General features: G+C 36.0%; 1 long non-coding RNA gene across 1 annotated transcript; it reads right to left on the reverse strand.

The window, feature by feature from the left end:
- Window positions 1–305: 305 nt before the first annotated feature.
- Window positions 306–5,832, reverse strand: LOC145279021 (uncharacterized). The gene is made up of 2 exons (XR_013868389.1): window positions 5,569–5,832; window positions 306–663 (listed from the first exon to the last, which is right to left on the reverse strand). It is a non-coding gene; the product is annotated as an uncharacterized LOC145279021 (long non-coding RNA).
- Between the last annotated feature and the right edge of the window lie 15,614 nt (window positions 5,833–21,446).

The following is a 21,446-nucleotide window of genomic DNA, read 5'->3' on the forward strand; positions in this document are numbered from 1 at the left end:
AGTAATATAATATATTAAAGTATTAGTGGTGTGCCAGTGTTGGTGACATCTAACTTGTACATGTTTTAATTTGAAATAAAATAGATCTGATCTTCTATCTATGCAGATAATTGGAAACAGAACATCATACTCAATTAATTCTTATGAATCTGATATAGATGATAATCAAACAATGAATTTCTATCCATGCAGATCGTTGGAAACACCAATTTTATATTCAATTAATTTTCATAAATCTAATATAGATGATAATCAAACAACGATGAATAGAGATTCTCAAAATTATGAAAGTATCAGGAACAAAATTAAAATTATAATTTTAATCAAAGTTAAATTCAATCTAGTATTGTTGGTGACTGAAATTCCGTTTTATTAATGAATCATAAGTCAATCAATCATATTCACATGTGCAGGACTAGTCATATTAACTTAAATGTGTATATGTTATATGCACTCATGTAAGTCTTATGGAGTTGCAAAGCATACTCCAGTTTTGTTTCTATTAAGTCTAAGAAAAGAAGAAGTACGTTCACGGTTTATAGGTATTTGTTTTCAAATATATTATAAGAAAATGCCATTTGATGAAAAAAACGTATAGTTTCAAAATATTCTTCAATGAAGGCTTTTACCAATTTGCATTTGTTTTCTTGATTGTTGCACATTCTGCAAAATTCAAAATAGATTAAAAAAATGAATTTCATAAAATAATGTTGTGAACAAAATATTTTGACGTTAATACAGGTTTTGGAATTAAAAATAGGCTTAAGCACAATGAGCTAGAGGCAAAAATTGAGGTTATGATCGTCAACTTTATTAAAAAGTCCTCCAATTCATTATCACTTAATTAAAAACTGTGAGAATAATTTTTCAATACTTATACATAAAGAAAATGAATGGATTCTTTTTGTTTAGATAATATTAACTAAATTTTGCCAAAACTTTTATTAATAACATCCAAAATGTAATGTTTTTAAATGTAATTTACAAATCTTATTTAGTTTACAAAAGAAATAAATTCTTACACTTCCACAAATTTATTGATATGTACAGAAAACAAGAAATGTGATATCTTGTTTTATTATTTATTTATACAGAAAAATTTTTACTATTTAAAAGAAATTGAAAAAGTATACCTTAATTTCAATATTTCTGACGATTATAAAAAGTTCATTAGTTGAAGTACATTCTGTAATAAAAATGGACATGTTTATTTAATTAGAATATCTTTGAATGGGAACAATTTAGATTTTATGTTTCTCTAAGACATCCCTACTTGGTATTAGTTTTAAATTAAGTAATACTCTGAAATTGTTGATGACGTCTGTTTAACAATGTTTTCCTTATAATATAAAATAAAACTTTTGTAAAAAATTGTTCAAATCTTTTAACTATTTTTCCAGTATGAACTGCCTGTCTTATTTATGTCTGTTTTATTTATTAACTGAAAATATTCCTTGGATGACAGTGGTTGGTGAGTGCGATGCAAATCGTGTTGACTTATTGCAGTCAGTACTATCCATATTTCTTCAAAATATTTGTTAGTAGAAATTATTCCATTTTTTAGAACTTATACATTTTGTAGCCCAAAATCTCAGAAAAAATCAAACATAAATTAATCCGACTTTTACATAAATACTTTAGTAAAAGTGTTTTGCTTACAAAAAATAAGCATTTTCAGGAAGATTTCAAAATAATTGGTTCATTATATGTTGTGATTGCTAGTTTTTTTGTTTCTCATGTTCAACCCAGACAAGGCATATTGCAACTTGAACGTAAAAGGCAACTATGTGGACCATGTTTACAGGGTCTATGTAATGAGATGAGTCTGATGTTAGTTTACAGGACATTTAAACTCCTGCATGTCCTTTCAGTGTCTAGAGACTTCTAGAGGTAAGAGGTGGTATTTTGTTGCTAAATAGGCTTGTTATTAGTCATGGCTATCAGTGATTAAGAAGTCTTCTGGTAATTGTTAGTCAGTAGTATTAAATGTTAGTGTTAGGATTACAGACTTATTTCACTACATATCGTTTTCTTAGTATTGTCATTGTCTTATATCTGTGTAATCAGTTTTTCATTCATATCTCTTAGAAGCATAATATCATTAGCAAATACACCCATCTCACACAATTTTATCAGACAGGTTGTTTATATCAGGAAGAGTAAAAGTTGAAGCATGGACCGAGGAGACAATCCCACCTTAATATTATGCTGTTTTAATGTATATTTATCAAGAGAATCTGTATTTTTCTCTTGCCTATGAAGGATATAATTCTATTTAGCATTCGTCCATTAATACCTCATGATTTAAATTTTATTAGGAATACTTCATGCCAAATTTGCTCAAATGCTTTGGACATATCAAAGGCTACATCCCTACTTTCTTCTGCCTTGTCCACTGTATTGTATATATGGTCAGATTCGACCATTAAAATATCTGCTCAGAATAAATCTATTGGTACAGCTTATCTTTATCTTCTGAGAGGCAAATCGAGAATGTGACAGTGTAAGGGAATGAGCCATAGAGAAACTATGAGCGCAGCATCCTGCTGTGTCTGTGTATCTCAAAGAACCAAGAATAGTATTGTTGTCGAAATCAAAAACACCAAACACATGTAGGCATTACTATCTGGACCACATCTAAGCTTCTAAGAGAGAAGAATTGGTTATCTTAGAAGAGTTCTGCATCTATATTTTCAGAGACATGGTCAATGATGGTAGAGTGCTGAGTTATGGGACAATGTTAGAGATTCTTGTTTAGGGTGTCATTTAATTTTTGCTTAGCATGGCATCATATGATAGTTTAGGTTTGGGTAGAATTGGTTGGGAAAAGAGGTTCTTTTTGATGCAAAATATGGACACACAAGTAGACTATAAGCCTAGTCTTGTCTACTAAAGGGTTAGGGATCCTGCAGTGTCACTCTGAAATGCCAGCCAAACAACCTGTCAAACCTGTACCTTTAAACTAGCAATAAAGAATAATGCAGCCCAGTAGAGCAAGCATTAGTGGCATGCACTCACCTCCAATTTGCTCAGGATCATTTTGGGTCATTCTGACTGAGTTTTTTGAGTTTGAATCAACGTTGGTGTTTGGTTTCGAATCGACAAAGTTGTACATGTTGTGGTACATGGATGCAATCATTTGGGACTGTGCCGAGGCATGTGGACCAAATTGTTTGAGACTGTGTTGAGTTATGTATATGACATCATTTTGACATTCGGTTTTTGTTCATCATCAATTTGTGATAACCAGAGTAGAAACTCTGAGAGTAACTGCCAAGGTTGCACTGGAAACATAACATGTGGTGTTGAGTTATTTTGATGGAGTTGTTTGGGATCGTATCCTAACATTTTGACAAGTTGTTAGGGATTGTATTGTATCATTTCAATGAAGTTGTTTGGGATTGTGTTGGGTCGTTTCAACAGAGTTTTTTTCCACAGCATTGTTTATTAAAATTTTTTTCTATAAACACTTAAATTTATTTTTGTGTGTAATATTTAAAGTCATGTGGGCAGCTGTGTATTTAAACTGAATCTCTATGGTCTCCAAACTGTTTTTTTCCTCAGTTTTTACATATTTTGGGGCCGTTAGCATTTAGGCTACTGTATGTTGATAACTACGCCATGAATTTGTTTTCAATATCCAAATTCTTTTCATTACATGCTATTTTTGCTGTCAATTGTTTTTTCAAAGCATCCTCTATTAAAACTATAAACAGTAAAATTTCTCCATTCATTGTTGTGTTTGATGGTTTAAGTAGTGTGGGTGGGATAGGAGTGTATTTTATCTGAATCGTTATGGTCTCCAAATTGTTCTCTTTTATTATCATTGAATTAAGAATAATTTATTAAATATTTTTATATAAACATAATATAATTGTAACAAAAAAACAAATATATTTCATGTGATTTTTAATGATAACAATTCCCGTTAAAATTTAAAATGTAATATTATAATATTTTCTTTGTATGACAGTCAAAAATCAATTGAAGAATTTCTTTATAATCTTGAAAATAAAAAGAATGAAAAAATTGAAATACAGGATTACTAAGAAAAAATATTTTTAAAAATTGGAAAAAATTCTACTAACTTTTAATTTGAAGAAGTATGGATGGGCATCATTGTAAAAAAAAAAAAAAAGAAAGAAAATGACATGATTTACGTTCCTCTTCCATATTCTACTAAATTATTAATAAATATTTGTTTTAATTAATTTTTTAATAAATAAATTGTAAGCATAATCAGTGATTTTACATTGATCTTTTTACACTTTATTATTTATAAAAGGATTCATTTAATTTATTGTGATGGCAAAGTTAACAAAAACATCACATAAAAAAGTCAATAAATATTCTAATTAAATAAACACTTTCTTTTTATTACAGAAAAAATAGGATTACCTAAATTAATATATTTTATAATAAAAAAATTAAGGTACATAACGAAATTTATTGCAGGACAGTTTCTGTTAGTAAACTCACTTTTGGAAGATAATTAAGCTTCTTTTTTTTTTTTTCGTAAAACAAAGTGTTTTTTTTTTTTTATTCTAGATTTTAAGAGTCCAAAAACTATCTTCAAAAAGTTCAGAAAACTAATATTTTCAATTAATTTATTTAACTTTTCAAATTTAGCTGATGTTTTTAATTTTCTTAGTCACCGTAAAAACATTTTTTGGTAAATGTATACTTTAGCTACATAAATTATTTGGCCGACAATATTTTGGCCTTTTGTATGCTTTAATGGAACCATGTTTTTGGCCGCCATATTTTTTGTAATGAAAGAGCATAAAAAGGCCAAATTTGGCCATAAAAGGGCAATCTGTCAAACCTTAGAAAAGCCAAATTTTAAAGGCAATATGGCGGCCTCGAATGTCGTACATTTAGTCTAATAAAAAAATGATGGAAAAATAAAATTTACATTTTGGGTTTGTTTTACTATACACATATATTCAAAAAGTTGTAAAAAATAAATATATAACAAATAAATGTTATCAAAGGCAAGATAAGTAACTTTTCCACCTAACTGGACAAGTGTTTAGTTTTTATTTAATGTAAAATGTTTACTCAGTTCGAAAAGCATCCAGTGTTTATCAATATATTTGAAAAAGAGAAATGGCTGTGAGGTCTCTGTTTAATACGTTAAGTTTAGGAAAATTAGTTCAAACTAAAAAAATTATACAAAATACTGTTGTAAACTTACTCAATATATGTCAGCCTATGTAACATAATCAAAAAGTAATCGAAAACTTATAAATAATCTGACAAGCCAGGTTTCAAAATTATAGATGCATTAAATTAGGCCGTTAAAGAAGTTATTTTACGGTTTCAATATCGAAATTCATTTTAGGGAATTTGAAAAAAAAATAAAATAAAAGGAAACTTAGAAAATACCAGATTGAAAAGGTTTCAATAAAATTACAATTTTTCGTTTATATCCAAGCATGGAATGTTGACTCATTTCTGTATTAAAAACAAAGGGAAATAGAATACTTTGGACTCGCCCATGCATTAAAAAAGAACCTAAAAAAAAAAAAAAAAAAAAAAAAACAATTACATTTAATTAATACTTACTTTTGTTTTGCAATCTGTATCAACAAAGAAACGATTCTAAGATTTGTTAACGAGATGAGTTTGATGCGTGGGATTTACGATGGTGAACGGAAAAGCTAGTTCGCAGAAAATAAAAATAATTAATTTCATTTGTAATATTGTAACTTTTAAGTTAGCTTTTTATTTTTTGTTAATCCGTATTGTCATAAATTAAAACAAATAGTGTGTTAAATAAAAACACATATATTGGTAAATTTTTACGACGTGTCCCAGCGTCGTTTAACCTAAAAAAAAAAAAAAAAAAAATGAAAATCTTCTTCTTCTTCTTCTTCTTCTTCTTCTTCTTCTTATTATTATTATTATTATTATTATTATTATTATTATTATTATTATTATTATTATTATTATTATTATTGTTGTTGTTGTTGTTGTCGTTGTTGATGTAGTAGTAGTAGTAATAATAATAATAATAATAATAATAATAATAATAATAATAAAAAGAAAAAAGATTAACTCCGCATTATCTTTTAGCTTAATAATTTTTTCACAATAAAAATAATGACCTATTTTTTAAATTGTAAACAAACATCAAATCACTTTTAATATGAGTGGATATAAAAAAAAAAAAAACGAAAAGCGTAAAAATATTGTGAAAGATTTATTAAATATACTTTTAAATGATAAAAAATCCCATATTTGTTCTTTGAAAAAAAAAAATAAAATCACTTTTAATATGAGTGATAAACAAAAATGAAAAAAAAAAATATTGTTGAACATTTATTAAATATTTTTTAGTATTACTAAAGAATCATAACTCTCATAAATGGTCCTGAGGTAATCTCGTCAGCATCAGACAAAGACAAACACTTTGCTAAGAACTTGTAGTGAACCACTACTATAATGCTGCTTACGGTATGCTTCCCTTATTTCTCTCTTTCTCCCTACTCTTCTACTTTTCCCTTCCTTTCTTCTCCCAACGTCACCAGAGGTTTCAGCCAATCAGAATAGAGGACTGTGTTGGAGGGAGATACAAAGAAGAAATCTTGGTGCAAGTCCATAAATGGTCCACAAGTAATCTTTTTTACTATAAAAATCTGAAAAAAATCTTTATAATGTACGTACTTGTCACTGCATGAAAATGTCATATTCCAAAAAATCACGTAAATCGTAAAAAGTAGTTTTTTCTTTTTTTTATTTAAGAAAATCAAATATTATCGGACGTTTTGTTGAAGATTTAGCCAGACGCCATCTTGCTTGAGAGATAACGCCACTAACGACCCCTGGCGGAAATATGGGTCAATAAGGGTAGTACATGCAGGCCATCGAATATTTTATCAATGAAGTACTTTTTTTTTTTTTTTAAGAAAATCAAATTTTACGATTTTTAGGGATAATAAATAAATAAATTGACTTCTTTTTATAAAAAGAATATGGAAAACATTAGTTTTTTTTTGTTGTTCGTCTGAAAACAGACTTTAATGAGCGAAGTATTTTTTTTTTTAAGAAAAAACAAATTTTACGATTTTTAGGGATAATAAATGAATAAATAAATAGACTTCTTTTAATAAAGAGAGTGTGGAGGGCTGACCATCGACTATTTTTAGTTTTTTTTTTTCTAAAAAAGTAAATAAATAAACAACTCACTTCCCCGTTAAATTGTTTTATTAACATTATATTTTTTTTACGCAAACTTTTCAATAAATGGTTTTCCAATTATATTTTAAAAATTTTTATACAATAAATGTTTTGGTTTTGTTTTGGTTGTTGAAATGGTGCTCGCCAAGTTTAAACCATTATGAATATTTCATTTAATTTTCTGTTTTTAATAATAAAAAAAAAAAACGTGTTCCATGAAAAACTTTCCCGTTCTCATTAATGTACCATCCTCTTTGTACCCTATATCTTGTAAACCTTCTATATGGACATAGGCCGGCTGGAAAGGTTTCACTAGACTGTCTGGTGGTAATATGGTCGTTTTTCCGGGCTCGACTCTCAAACGCCTGAAATACTGACGTATTTTCTATTAACGGAATCAAGTTGTCGGATAGTCGACCCAACTCCGTTAACGGCATTTCAGTGTCTGCTGCTATTACTGGAGCGATTTGCTCATCAATCCTAAAGTCTTGTCGCACTTAATTATGACCGATGTTTTCTTTTCCACAACCGTTCTTTTTCAGCACTCTTGTTCTCTTGCTAATGTTCGAGAGGCCCCAAAAATGGTGACCCTTTTTCAAAAGTCGTTAAAATTTATGGTAACCGGCATAATTTGGTGAATGCCCGATGTGCGTATATACACGCAATCTTCAAAGAACAAGAAAAAACAAAAAAACAAAAAACGATGAGAACGTGACAGAGTAAAAAAAGAAAAGAAAAAGCCTTTCTAAAACTACAGTAAAACCTTATAAAAAAGTATATATAAATCCGCTTTCCAAGAAATGCCGATAAAATATATATTATTGCCATTTTTGTGGAACGGTTTACACTAAATAAGGTAAAAAAACAAAAACAAACAAACAAAAAACAAACAAGAAAAAAAAAGAAAAACAAAACTTTTTTACGTGATTCTCACCAGATAAATGACTAAAATAAAATCTGGTCTAAAAACTATTCTGTAACAACAAAAAAAAGTGACTTTAAGAATCAATACAGAATCCCAAATTTAATTCTGAAGAATTCACACACCCGCACACAAAAAAAGGAACCTACCAGACGCACGTGTGTGAAGCCAATTTTGGAACATGTGTGCATCGACAAACTCAGTTTTTTTTTCTGTAAAGAACATTGATTATATATTCACATACACACACATATATATCTTTATATATATATATATATATATATATATATATATATATATATATATATATATATATATATATATATATATATATATATATATATAAATTAATCGACGCTATTTCTCCAAATTCCTGCTGAAATTAACCTCTGGTGAGTACTCGCTTTTCTCTCTTCTTATTAACCCTAAAAAAATATTTTAAAAAATAATAATAATAGAAACTAATAATAATCATAGGAATAATAATAATTAATAATAATAATAATTAATAATAATAATTAATAGTAGTAATAATTGTAATAATAATAATTAATAATAATAATTAGTAATAATAATAATGGACGCACAACAGGTTAGCATAAACCCCCACAATTTATGGAGACGAGTGTTGAGGGATGGTTTTCGATAACAGAAGCTCAATTCCATCTCAGACACATACGAGCGATGATACTAAGTTCTCTACAGTTATCAGCACATTGCCGCCTGACGTGGTAACAAATATACCTCCAGCAATTCTGCAGTCACTAAACTATGCAAAGTTAAAGGAGTCTGTGTTATCTGCATATGAAAAGACCAGACCTGAACTCCTAGAGAAGTTGATGAGGACCACTGCGTTAGCTGATCGTCCGTCATTATACCTCCAGATGGTAACAGTACCACATAGAATAGGGGCTAACGATGAGATAGTGCACCATAAATTCATACACGCACTTCCGAAGCAAATCGCTCCAGTAATAGCAGCACACACTGAAATGTCGTTAATGGAGTTGGGTCGACTATCCGACAACTTGATGCCGTTAATAGAAAATACGTTAGTATTTCAGGCCGTTGAGAGTCAAGCTCGGAAAAACGACCATATTACCACCAGACAGTCTAGTGAAACCATTCCAGCCGGCCTATGTCCATATAGAAGGAATGTAGAGCCCGTATATATTTCGCGGAGGAGGCTTGTACATGTAAGCCGTGGTGTAAGTGGCCAAAAAAAAGAGTAGCTTACAGACTCTGTCTAACTCGCCCCCCTTCCTCTCCCACCCCTAGTGATTCGGAAAACTAGAAAGGCGGACTGCGTTTACTCCAGTAGTGCTGCCGTTATTAGAAGTTTCTGCTAAAATAGGAGCGTCTAAAGTCAATTTTATCATAGATACAGGAACCAGTGTTTCCATTTTACCACATTCCGTAGTAAATGGAATTACGCTGGAGCCAACTCCTGTTCATATCTCTACCGCTAACGGTGAAAGCATAAAATGTTATGGTCAGACAAACCTCGAAGTTAAGATACCCTGTTTGAGAAGATCTTTTCAATGGAGTTTTGTGATCGCAGATGTCACTAACCCTTTGTTAGGATTTGACTTCTTAAACAAATTTAACATTATAGTGGATTGTAAAAATAGATCCATCCGTGATAATGTAACAGAGCGTGAAATTACAGTCAATGCAGTAACGGGAACCGATGCTGTAATGATTAACAAAATAGACCTAGCAGATTATGTTAGAGAAGTAATAGGTAAATATAATAATGTACTTTCACCACATAGCGACACAAACAAAGACTATGGTGAAGTGTATCACCGGATTCATAGAGGCAGCCACGTACCAGTCTTTGCTAAAACCAGACAACTTTCCGGTCCTAAGTTAGACGCAGCACAGGCAGAATTTAAAAAGTTACTAAATACCGGAGTTATCCAGCCTTCCAGTAGCGAGTGGGCAACTCCTTTGCACTTGGTGAAGAAGCCGGATGGGTCATATCGAGCGTGCGGTGATTTCCGTGCATTAAATAGCATTACCAAAACAGATCGCTACCCGGTACAAAATATAAATTCCTTCTGCACACAGTTCGCTAATAAACAATATTTTTCCAAAATAGATTTAGCTGCAGCATATCATCAGATTAAGGTACACCCTGAAGATGTGCCTAAGACAGCAGTAGTGACACCTTTTGGTTTGTTTGAGTTTAATTATATGCCATTTGGTTTAAAGAATGCTGCAGCTACATTTCAGCGTTTTATGGATAAAATATTTTAAAAATTAAATTGCATATTTATATATTTAGATGTAAAACCAACACAAAGTCAAGTATCTGCAGAATGTCTTCTTGGTTCCTCCTCTTCTCTTTTCTCTCTCCCAACAATCGAACACAGCATATAATAACAAAACTCTAAAGCACGTCTGACAGCACTGACTTCTGCCAACAGTCTGCCCCCCTCTTAACAACACAGGCTTTTTATATCGCAAAATCGTTCACCTCTATTTGCATATTCTTGTAACTCACGTGATCACTACTCTATAAATAAGAGTCTTGACCGTTTCTTTTCTTTCTTTTTATTTATTTTCGGTGACCGACCCGCACGTGGTCTATCCAGGTAAGTCACGCATTTCTCCACAAGACGATATACTAGTTATTAGCGAAACTTAGCAACAGCACAAGGAAGATTTAGATAGATTATTTAGGATCCTTAGTGATAACAATTTAAAGATTTCCTTAGATAAGTGTGTATTCAGAGTACTAGAGTTAGATTTCTTAGGTTTTCACATAAGCAAAGAAAGCTTGTTGCCTACTCTAAAGAAAATCAAAGAGTTTGAAAATTTCCGATACCTAAGGACTCAAAAAGCTTACGTAGATTTTGGGGGATGACAGGTTTTTACCGCAAATTAGTCCTTAATTATGCATCCATAATTTTACCACTATCCGAATGGATGAGGTTGGATCCTGAAGCAAAGACCGAGCTTAATGAGGAAGAAACTAACACCTTCAAAACAATAATAAGCAAATTATAGGAAATTACAACGTTAGCTCATCCACAGTCTTCAGCTACAGAATACCACTTAGTTACAGATACTTGTCAATACGCTGCTGGTGCTGCATTACACCAGTTGATAGATAAGAAACCAGTACCTATAGGTTTCTTTTCCAAGAAATTTTCTCAAACCCAAGCCAAGTATTCCACGTTTGACAGAGAGCTACTAGCAGCTTATTTTTCAGTGATACATTTCCGCCACCTCATAGAAGGTCGTCCCGTGACATTATTCACTGACCATAAGCCATTATGCGGAGCCTTTTATAGTCAGACCCCAGCAAAGTCAGATTGACAACAGCGACATTTATCAGTGCTTGCCGAATATATTGCTAGCGTGGAGTACATTAAAGGAGCAAAGAATATACTTGCAGACTGTATGTCTTGGCCTGCATTAGCTGTGCAGATAGATACATGCGACTTGGCTGAAATAGCCCAGGCACAAAAAGGTGATGACAAAAAAAGTCATACACTAATTTGAAAGAATACTGTGTGTCAAGCGAAGTCGGCTCAGTCCTATGCGATACTTCAACTAAGTACCCCAGACCATTTATCCCAAAAGAGCTTCGTCAAGCTATTTTCAACAGTTTACATAGCTTGGCGCATCCTGGTACGAGAGCATCTATAAAACTGGTCATGTCCAGATACTTTTGACCGAGTTTAGTAAAACCAACACAAAGTCAAGTATCTGCAGAATGTCTTCTTGGTTCCTCCTCTTCTCTTTTCTCTCTCCCAACAATCGAACACAGCATATAATAACAAAACTCTAAAGCACGTCTGACAGCACTGACTTCTGCCAACAGTCTGCCCCCCCTCTTAACAACACAGGCTTTTTATATCGCAAAATCGTTCACCTCTATTTGCATATTCTTCTAACTCACGTGATCACTACTCTATAAATAAGAGTCTTGACCATTTCTTTTCTTTCTTTTTATTTATTTTTGGTGACCGACCCGCACGTGGTCTATCCAGGTAAGTCACGCATTTCTCCACACTCCCCCCTGATCTCATGATCACAAACAGGACATGCGGGCAATCGTCGTTAGCGGGTACTCCTTCGAAGAAGCACTTCCTCATTGCTGTTTTCTTCATTACCACCATCATTACTACCAGTCTGTTCCATTATCCCGTCTCGTGGTTCCATAGGCGGTGTCTCACAATCAGGGCAGGGGGGCAGTATCCGTCTTTGTCGGGTACTTCTCCGAAGAATCGGAGGCGTCATCTCCTCGGTATGCTCCATCATCCCTTCTCGCTGGGTTTCGCAATCACGGGGGGTGGGCAGTATTCGTCTCTGTCGAGTATTTCGATGAGGCATTACTTCCTTGTGTCCATCGCTCTCCTCACTATTGTCATCAGTATGTCCCATCATTCCCTCATCTGGTTCTGTTGGTGGTGTTTCTATGCTCACCTGAAGGGGCAGTAAGTGATCAGGATCATCTCTGAACGGTGTGTGATCCTCCTCATCGTCCTCAGAATCAGAAGAGGTATAACAAGGGCGGATATCTTTTACGTGACGTGGTATGCCACCAATCAACATGGTCTGAGGACTTATGATTTCATCTATTTTTCCCCGGAAAAATTTCGTAGTGCACCCAGCATTTGGGGGTTTTATCCAAACAAGGTCTCCCACCTGATATGGTGTATTGACAACACTCACCACTGATGGTATGGCATCAACTCCTTTCACACGCTGTTCATATTGGTAAATCCCATTGGCTGGTGCAGTTGCTGGTGTTGCATTGTCCTTGGGTGTTATATTATACCAGTACACAGCTTCTGGAATAGAGCACTGCGTCCTGGCTGCAATTCTTTTGATGGTGCGGTGACACCGTTCTGCTATACCATTACCCTCGGGATAATATGCACACCGATAATGCATTTTAATCCCCCATTCGTGCACGAATTTCTGAAATTCTTGACATCGAAATGTGGCGGCATTATCAGTCAGAATTTCAATCGGGGCACCACGTTCAAAAAAGACGGCTCTCAACTGTTGTATAATGCTGGCTGCATCCTGTCGTGTCAACAGGCGCCATATTGTGAAACGCGTCGGGCCACAATCCGTCATGGTCAAAAAATGTTTGCCCCCATAATGTGTTATGTCCATCCCTACTCGCTGCCAGTTGCCCTTCACCTCGAGCTTCCCTTTTTGCCATTGGGATGGTGCCGGATCAATTCTCTGACACTCTTCACACGAACGTATGGCTGCTTTCACTGATGCTTTTGTAGTTGCAGGGCATACTCTTCGGACAAAATATGCAGTCCTCTGAATTCCAGGATGTCCAATCTGCTGGTGTATCATACGGATCTGGTCAGGTGTTAATTGATCCGTTACAGTCGCGCATGTTTGTTGTTGAAGATCGGATCCCTGCCTCATTGCATCGATCCACCTCTTTGGTACTCGAGTCAAGCTATCAGCCAAATTCTGCATCGACGAGACTAACGTAATGTCTACCTGCAAGCTGTATTCGTCAACTAGACGCTTAATTATTGCTTGTCTCCTTCGTACTAGCATTTCACTTGCAGCTCTAGTCTTAACTCGAGCCTTTCCAGTCAAGGTGTCGGTTAACCAATGGTAAACACACAATGAGTCAGTGTGGAGATGCACAGTTTACAGATTTTCTCTGCCTTTTCAATCCATTCAACGACAGCCGGTCCAGTGGTAGATCCGTCGAACTCGGGTATTAAGCGAATGTCGAATCTGTCCATTGTTAGTAACCGCACACCAAGCGCCGAAATAGCTTAAAACCAACACAAAGTCAAGTATCTGCAGAATGTCTTCTTGGTTCCTCCTCTTCTCTTTTCTCTCTCCCAACAATCGAACACAGCATATAATAACAAAACTCTAAAGCACGTCTGACAGCACTGACTTCTGCCAACAGTCTGCCCCCCCCTCTTAACAACACAGGCTTTTTATATCGCAAAATCGTTCACCTCTATTTGCATATTCTTCTAACTCACGTGATCACTACTCTATAAATAAGAGTCTTGACCATTTCTTTTCTTTCTTTTTATTTATTTTTGGTGACCGACCCGCACGTGGTCTATCCAGGTAAGTCACGCATTTCTCCACAACATTAAACAATTCGCTGCAGAATATGTAGTGTGTCAACAATCAAAAGTTAACAGACACACAAAGTCTGCAGTCCAAGAATTTGAGTTACCATCTGCACGTTTCCAAACGGTACATATCGATATCGGTGGACCCCTGCCCTTAACACGCAATGAGTCCGAACCTTACCTGAGCCCTTACAAATATTTGCTTACTTGCATCGATCGTGCAACTCGTTGGATTGAAGTACAGCCTATGACTGAGATAACTGCACAGTTGGTAGCAGAAGCGTTTATCAATGCATGGATATCTCGATTTGGAGTCCCACTGCATGTTGTAACTGACAGAGGTAGTCAGTTTGAGAGCGAATTGTTCCAGGAATTAGCCAAGATATTAGGTTTTTCCGATTGAGGACAACTACGTATCATCTTCAAAGTAATGGGATGATCGAAAGAGCAAACCGTACCCTTAAAGCGGCAATAATAGCTCGAAAAAATCATGGATGAAAGTGATACCGGTGATTCTGCTGGGTATACGTAGCACCCCTAATGAATTAGGCGTTTCCCTTTTTACATCTGTTACTGGAGCTTCGATATTGATTCCTCAGCAGTTGATACACAAACAGAGAGTAGGGGAAACTCCAGTTAATAACCAGTACATACGTAATTTGTGCGAATGGATGTCCTAAATTGATGTACTCAACAACGGAAGAGGATATGTCCATGACAGTCCCAAAACGTTTATACCAAAAGGTTTATCTTCCTGTGAAAAAGTATGGCTCAGAGTTGATGGAGTTAGGAAACCATTAGAAGCACCGTACTCAGGTCCTTATAAAGTTTTGACTTGATCAGATAAGCATTATCAGATCGATATGAACAACGGTACTCATACACACGTATCAATAGATAGATTAAAGCCGTACATAGAACCAACTAGTACTAATAAAATTAGACCGGCTTAGAAGGCACAGACAAATGACGGTACTACTAATGATAAACTTATTAAGACAGATGATACCGACAAAGTTGAAGATAAAATTGCTGACACATATAAGTCTAGATCTGGTAGGAAAGTAACATGGAAAAAGAAAAATGAGTACTTTTATTTTTAAACAAATTTAGGCAATACACATATTTAATAATTCTGTGGAGGGTACTTAACTCTGTTATTTGGAGGGGGGACTCGTGTAGTGAACTACTACTATGATGCTGCTACGGTATGCTTCCCTTATTTCTCTCTTTCTCCCTACTCTTCTACTTTTCCCTTCCTTTTTTCTCTCAACGTCACCAGAGGTTTCAGCCAATCGGAATAGAGAACTGACCTGGCGGGAGATACAAAGAAGAAATCTCTCTCAGACATGCGTAAACGATAGAAGCATCAACACGTGACGAACCAGTTTCCCTGTGTAAAGACTTTTATCAAAGAAAATGTATCATCCTCTTTGTAACCCTATATCTTGGAAACCTTTATAAAACATCATCAATCCTAAAGTCTCGTCACACTTAATTATAACAGATGTTTTCTTTTCCACAACCATTCTTTTTCAGCACTCTTGTTCTCTCGCTAATGTCGAAGGTACCCCAAAAAGGGGACCAACCGAAATGGTGACCCTTTTAACATTGTTAAAATTTTGCGGCTAATTCTAACCTTTGCGTCCAAGACTGCCAACCTCCAATATTTCCTCCTGTATCAGAAAAAATGCTATGTGATATACAAATATCTGTACGTGATGTTGCTAAGCTAATAAAAAAACCTTGGTTCCAATAAAGCAACCGGCCCTGACGGTATTCCAATTATAGTACTCAAAAGACTTAAACCAGAACTTGCGCACATCCTTCCAAAACTGTTTAAACGTTGTCCTAAGGAGAATTGCTTCCCGTTACCCTGGAAAATCTCATCAGTATGCCCCATATTTAAGAATTCAGGTGATCGCTCATCTCCCTCACAGTACAGGCCAATAAGTCTCCTGTGCGTCATGAGTAAGTTGCTGGAATCTGTGTTAAATAGAGAAGTAATCAACTATCAGCAAAAATACCCTTCTTAGTGACACGCAATATGGTTTCTATTCTGCTAGATCTACAGCAGATGTGCTTACAGTTATATCCCATAGGATTAGCGAATCTCTCGACGGGGGCTACCTTTCTAGGGCAATTGCTCTTGACATATCAAACGCCTTTGATAGAGTATTGCATAAAGGTTTACTTCACAAGATCTCCAGCTATGGTATAGCTAGAAATTTCTTCTCAATTATTAAATCATTTCTCTCTGATAGGTTCATAAGAGTAGTAGTTGATGGGAAGAAATCAGAAGCTCACAATATTAATGCTGGAGTGTCTCTGGGGTCCATCCTGGACTGAAGTCTCTTCCTGATCTACAGTAATGTTCTTCCAAATCTCATCTTTAGATCATTCATAGACATTTATGCTGATGTCACTACCATCTATGGTAGCACATCTAAGACCGTAAACGACAAGTTCTCTCTGATTCTCTCTTCTCTGATCTTGAGCAAGTGGTACAATGGGGAAAGAGGTGGCTTGCTACTTCAATGCATCTAAAATCAAGCTTTTATCTTTACAACATCAACGCTCTGATCCTCTATCTGGCATCAATTGAAATGAATGGTTCCTCGTCTTGGGGAGGCCTCATGTTTTGACAAGCTTTTGGGCTTGACCTTTACTGCTGATCTTAAATGGAACACATACATTAAATCTGTTGCCAAGGTCGCTGGAAAAATGGTCGGATCCTTCTATCGATCCAGTAGATATCTCACTGCTGATGCAATTATCTATCTATATAAGAGCCAGGTACGTCCAAGGATGAAGTACTGTTGCCACATCTCGGCAGGAGCTGCTAGAAAGGACTTATTCTGCATTGATAGAGTTCAAAATAGACTTCGTAGCCTTGTGGGGGATGTCATTTTCTCTTCCCTGCAACCTCTTTCTCACAGAAGAGATGTTGCGAGTTTGTCTCTGTTTTATCATTATTTTCATGGCAAGTGCTCGGCTGAGCTCGATTCTAAGGTCCCCCTTCGCCAAACTTTCACAAGAAACACCCGTGTAGCAGAAAACACTATCACTAATTCCCCCACTCTTTATCTGTGCCTAAACCTAAACGTAGATTCCATGAGCAAAGCTTCTTTCTTAGAACTGCACCCCTATGGAATTGTCTCCCGTTTTTCGGTTTTCCAGCTGACTACAATATGGTTGTCTTCAAGTCTAACGTAAACAAGTTTTTGATGAGCTGTTCTATATATGTTAACAAATTTACCGAATCTCCATTACTAACGGTTACTATATTGTCCAATTTCTACTGTACACTCTTTAACCCTTATCCTCAAGTGGCCTATTCGCCTTGATAAGTGGTGATGCCTATGTATAAAAAAATAAATAATAAATAATATCAAAAATTAAAATCTGACTAGACATCGTTTGCTGCAGTTTTTTGTTGTGTTTTCTTCTGGTTTACTGTGTAATTTTTTTTATCTTAATTATTTATCTGATTCATAGAAATAAAAAATTCCCAAAAGACGGGATAAATCATAAAAAATTACCTTTTCTGTAAGGAAAATTTTGGAAACAAAGTAAAGTGCTTACCAGTAAGCGTCCACGTGTGTGTGTGTGTGTGTGTGTGTGTGTGTGTGTGTGTGTGTGTGTGTGTGTGCGTGCGTGCGTGCGTGCGTGCGTGCGTGCGTGCGTCATGTGGAATCAAGCTGCCAGGAAATACAGAGGGAAGAAAGAATCGAGATGGCAGCATTCACAACTTTTATGACTAGTGATCTTACAAAATATTGCTGTTCATGTGCAGATGGGCCTTATTACAAACTATTTTGGCTCCCTCCGTCTGTCGCCTGTTTGTCGTAAAATGGTTTGAAAAGGTGAAACGCATTTGCAGACTGTCCAAAATAAAAGAGCCTGCAATGGTCATTCCACTTAAAGGAGCCTACGCCATGTACCAGCAACTCGGTGATGATGTAGACCTAGAAGAAATCCAGCAGGCACTATATATAGCCTTTGATCATCGCCTCTGGAAACAATTCACTGAATGACGGCTTAAACCAGGTAAAACGGTGGACATATACCTGGCTGATTTGAGGAAGCTGGCCCTCCAATTTTGTGGAGCAAACGACCACATACTAGGATGCGCCTTTCTGGCAGGTCTTCTAGACAACACTTGTTGGCTACTGCGAGCGTTTTTAAGGCTTAAAGAGCTTGGACTGAACAAATTACTAGCCAGGGCCTTAAACACTTTGAAAGATGCAGAACAGATCACAGCAGCTATGAAAGCACATGGATCATCAACAGAGGGCCCAAGATGCTATATTGCTCCAGGGACTGCCAAAGCCGGAGAAATACAAGGGATAAAAATAACAAAAGAAAACAAGGACAACGACACTCTCATCATTTTTTTTCACACGGTGGTAACCACTCATCAAGGCCCGGAAGCCACTCAGGGATAAGGGTTATTGCAAGTACAGTACGTTAGTGTGGAGATTTGATGAAGTGTTTACTTAAGGGGGCGGTTCATTAGGAATTTGTTAACGTTGGACTTGAAGACATCCAAGTTGTAGTCAGGTGGGAAGCAGGCAGACGGAACAGAGTTTCACAGGCGTGAAGTTCTAAGAAAGAAGCTTTGTTCATGGAATCCACGTTTTGTTGTGAGCTAATTTATATAGTGCAGAATTGTTTGGGAAAATGAGTATGGAGAAAAGGTACTGTCATTACCCTTGCCCTAGATTGGTCAATAAATGCGGCATTGTCTATAACCGACAACACATTGTGCTCGGCACTTGTTAACACCGGGATGTCAGTTAATCTTGCTTAATCAAAAGAAGCAATAAGCCTCTCGTGGGTTCCTGTAAAAGACCGCAACCAGTACCTATTAATTCCATCATTTCCGGATCGTTTCCACTTTCTGAAGCATAGTGACAACAATACTTTCCAGATTTTCGGTACTTTTCACCTTTTTCGATATTTTTTGAAAATGAATTTGCTTAATCGCAAATAGCTATTTACCATTGATTCTTGCTAGCAGCAACCATTGGTGTTTGTTAAAATTTGGGTGGCAATAACCATCTCCAACGTCATAGACCTCTTTGCACGCATATAGTGAAGGTATGAGTAGGACTTTCTCTGCTCGATCTTTCCATCCTCTTTGGCCCTTCACAACTAGTTGTGTGTGGTGCTAGTTGATACCGATATTATTTTGCGGGGGTTGGGGGTTACTTAAAATTATATGGTTACAGTTTTCTTGAGTCCATGTATTTCTTTCTGTTTTTGTTTTACTTCTGTTTAGTTTCTATATGTCCAATTCTTTTTTCTAGCTCATATGTATTAGTCTCTGCATTCAAGGGATTTGCTTAATGTTCCAGTCGTTTTCATTAATGTTATGTCTTGTGTCTTCTCAGCCATACCTCTGATTCTACTGTCTTCCATCCTTTTTTAAAAGTTTTTCGTGATTGTTCCAAGTGCCATTACGAGTGTCATTTGTGACGAACATGCGCAAAAGCGCACAAAAAGTATGAGTTTTACGTGCCTGCATCGAGGAGCGAACCTGGGACAGTTAGATTATAAAGGAAAACGCATTACCGTGTGTGGTGTTTTATCATAGAACGGAAGACAGAGCAAAACCTCTTTACTAGGTGTAGGGAAACGTGCGACTTACCTAACTAGCACGTGTGCATAATTCAACAGGTCGATGGAACATACTAGTGGCAATAGTGATGAGAACGATGGACATGAGGAAATAATACCACCAGTTCCCATCGAAGTACCCGAGAAAGACGAATACTGCCCACCCGCCGTGATTGTAAAACACCGCCTATAACACCACGAGAGAGGATGATGGAACATACTGAGGAAGATGGAACCGAGGAAGTGATGCCTCCGATTCTTCGAAGGAGTACCCGACAAAGACGGATACTGCCCCCTTGCCCTGATTGTGAATGCATAGGGAACCACTAGAGGGGGTAATGGAACAGACTGGTGGCAATAACGGTGTTAATGAGGAATATGGCAATGAGGAAGTGTTTCCCCCGATTCTTCGAAGAAGTACCCGACAAAGACGACTGCCCCCTGCCCTGTGTGTGATCATGAGATCAGGGGGGAGTGTGGGGAAACGTGCGATTTACCTAACTAGCACGTGTGCATAATTCAACAGGTCGGTCGTGGAATGAAATGAATGAAGAAGAAACAAACAAAAATGGCTGCCTTATCTCTTTATATGCCTGCAATGTGACCATCCGATATGCAAATGAGATGCTCCTGGTTGGAGATAAAAGGGGGTTGCTTTTTTAGAGGGACGTTCATTTTGAAGTTGGATTTCGAAGAAATAAGTTGAATTAGCAGAAGTTCGTTTGGAGTTGAGAGAAGGTGCGTTACGTATACAGAAGTTTGGAAGTTGGAAGTTTGGACAACAGTGTCAACCTTACCCAGGAAATTATTGGTGTGACGACCGGAAGAAATAACACTCAAGTTATTGAATTATTTACCGAACTAATTTCACAGCCATTAATAAACATAAGAGCAAATAGTAAACGTAAGTGCAAATAGTACAGAGCAGATAGCAGCAGTAAACGCAAGAACTGTTAGTAACGAAATGTTGAAGAAGAAAAAAACTCAGGCCTTTTTAAAAGGAAAAAAAATCACGTGCCATAGAAACTTTTACTTTAACGGAAATATAGCACCGTGACAATTGGGTTCGCTCGAAGGCTGTAAAAAATCAAGCCAAAACAAAGATTGCGGGTCGCTTCTTTTCTTTTGGTCGGTCGACGGTTGAAAAGAACTTGCTTGTGAAGAGTGCGACGTTTGCGAGAAGACAGAAGTCGAAAGAACTGATTCGTTCAACTTTGAAAAGAATTTCTGGCGTGTATATCGCTTAACACAAATTACTTAGTTTTTCCTTCCTCGTGCTGCGACATCATTTTGACTTTCTTTATTTTTCACATCCCTTTCAAATCTCTGGCCAATTTGGAGTATTGACTTAACTTCTCCTGACATTACCCTGCAACAAACGCGAGGAGCAAAATCACATAGGCCTATACACATTCCCTCCCGCACAGTAGACGCAACAACAAAGAAACAATTACAGGACATCCACGGAGGAAGAAGTTGAATCGACAATACGAGTTGAGATGGACCACGCACGATGATAAACTCACAACTTGGAAGTTTCGTTGACAGCCGCCAACCGGACACTATCGTTCAACACGAACGAATGCACAACAAACGCCCATACAGACAATGTACACACACTACCGCAG

This window comes from Euprymna scolopes, chromosome 1, assembly GCF_053919585.1.
Source record: "Euprymna scolopes isolate OS-2025 chromosome 1, ASM5391958v1, whole genome shotgun sequence".
NCBI lineage: Eukaryota > Metazoa > Mollusca > Cephalopoda > Sepiida > Sepiolidae > Euprymna > Euprymna scolopes.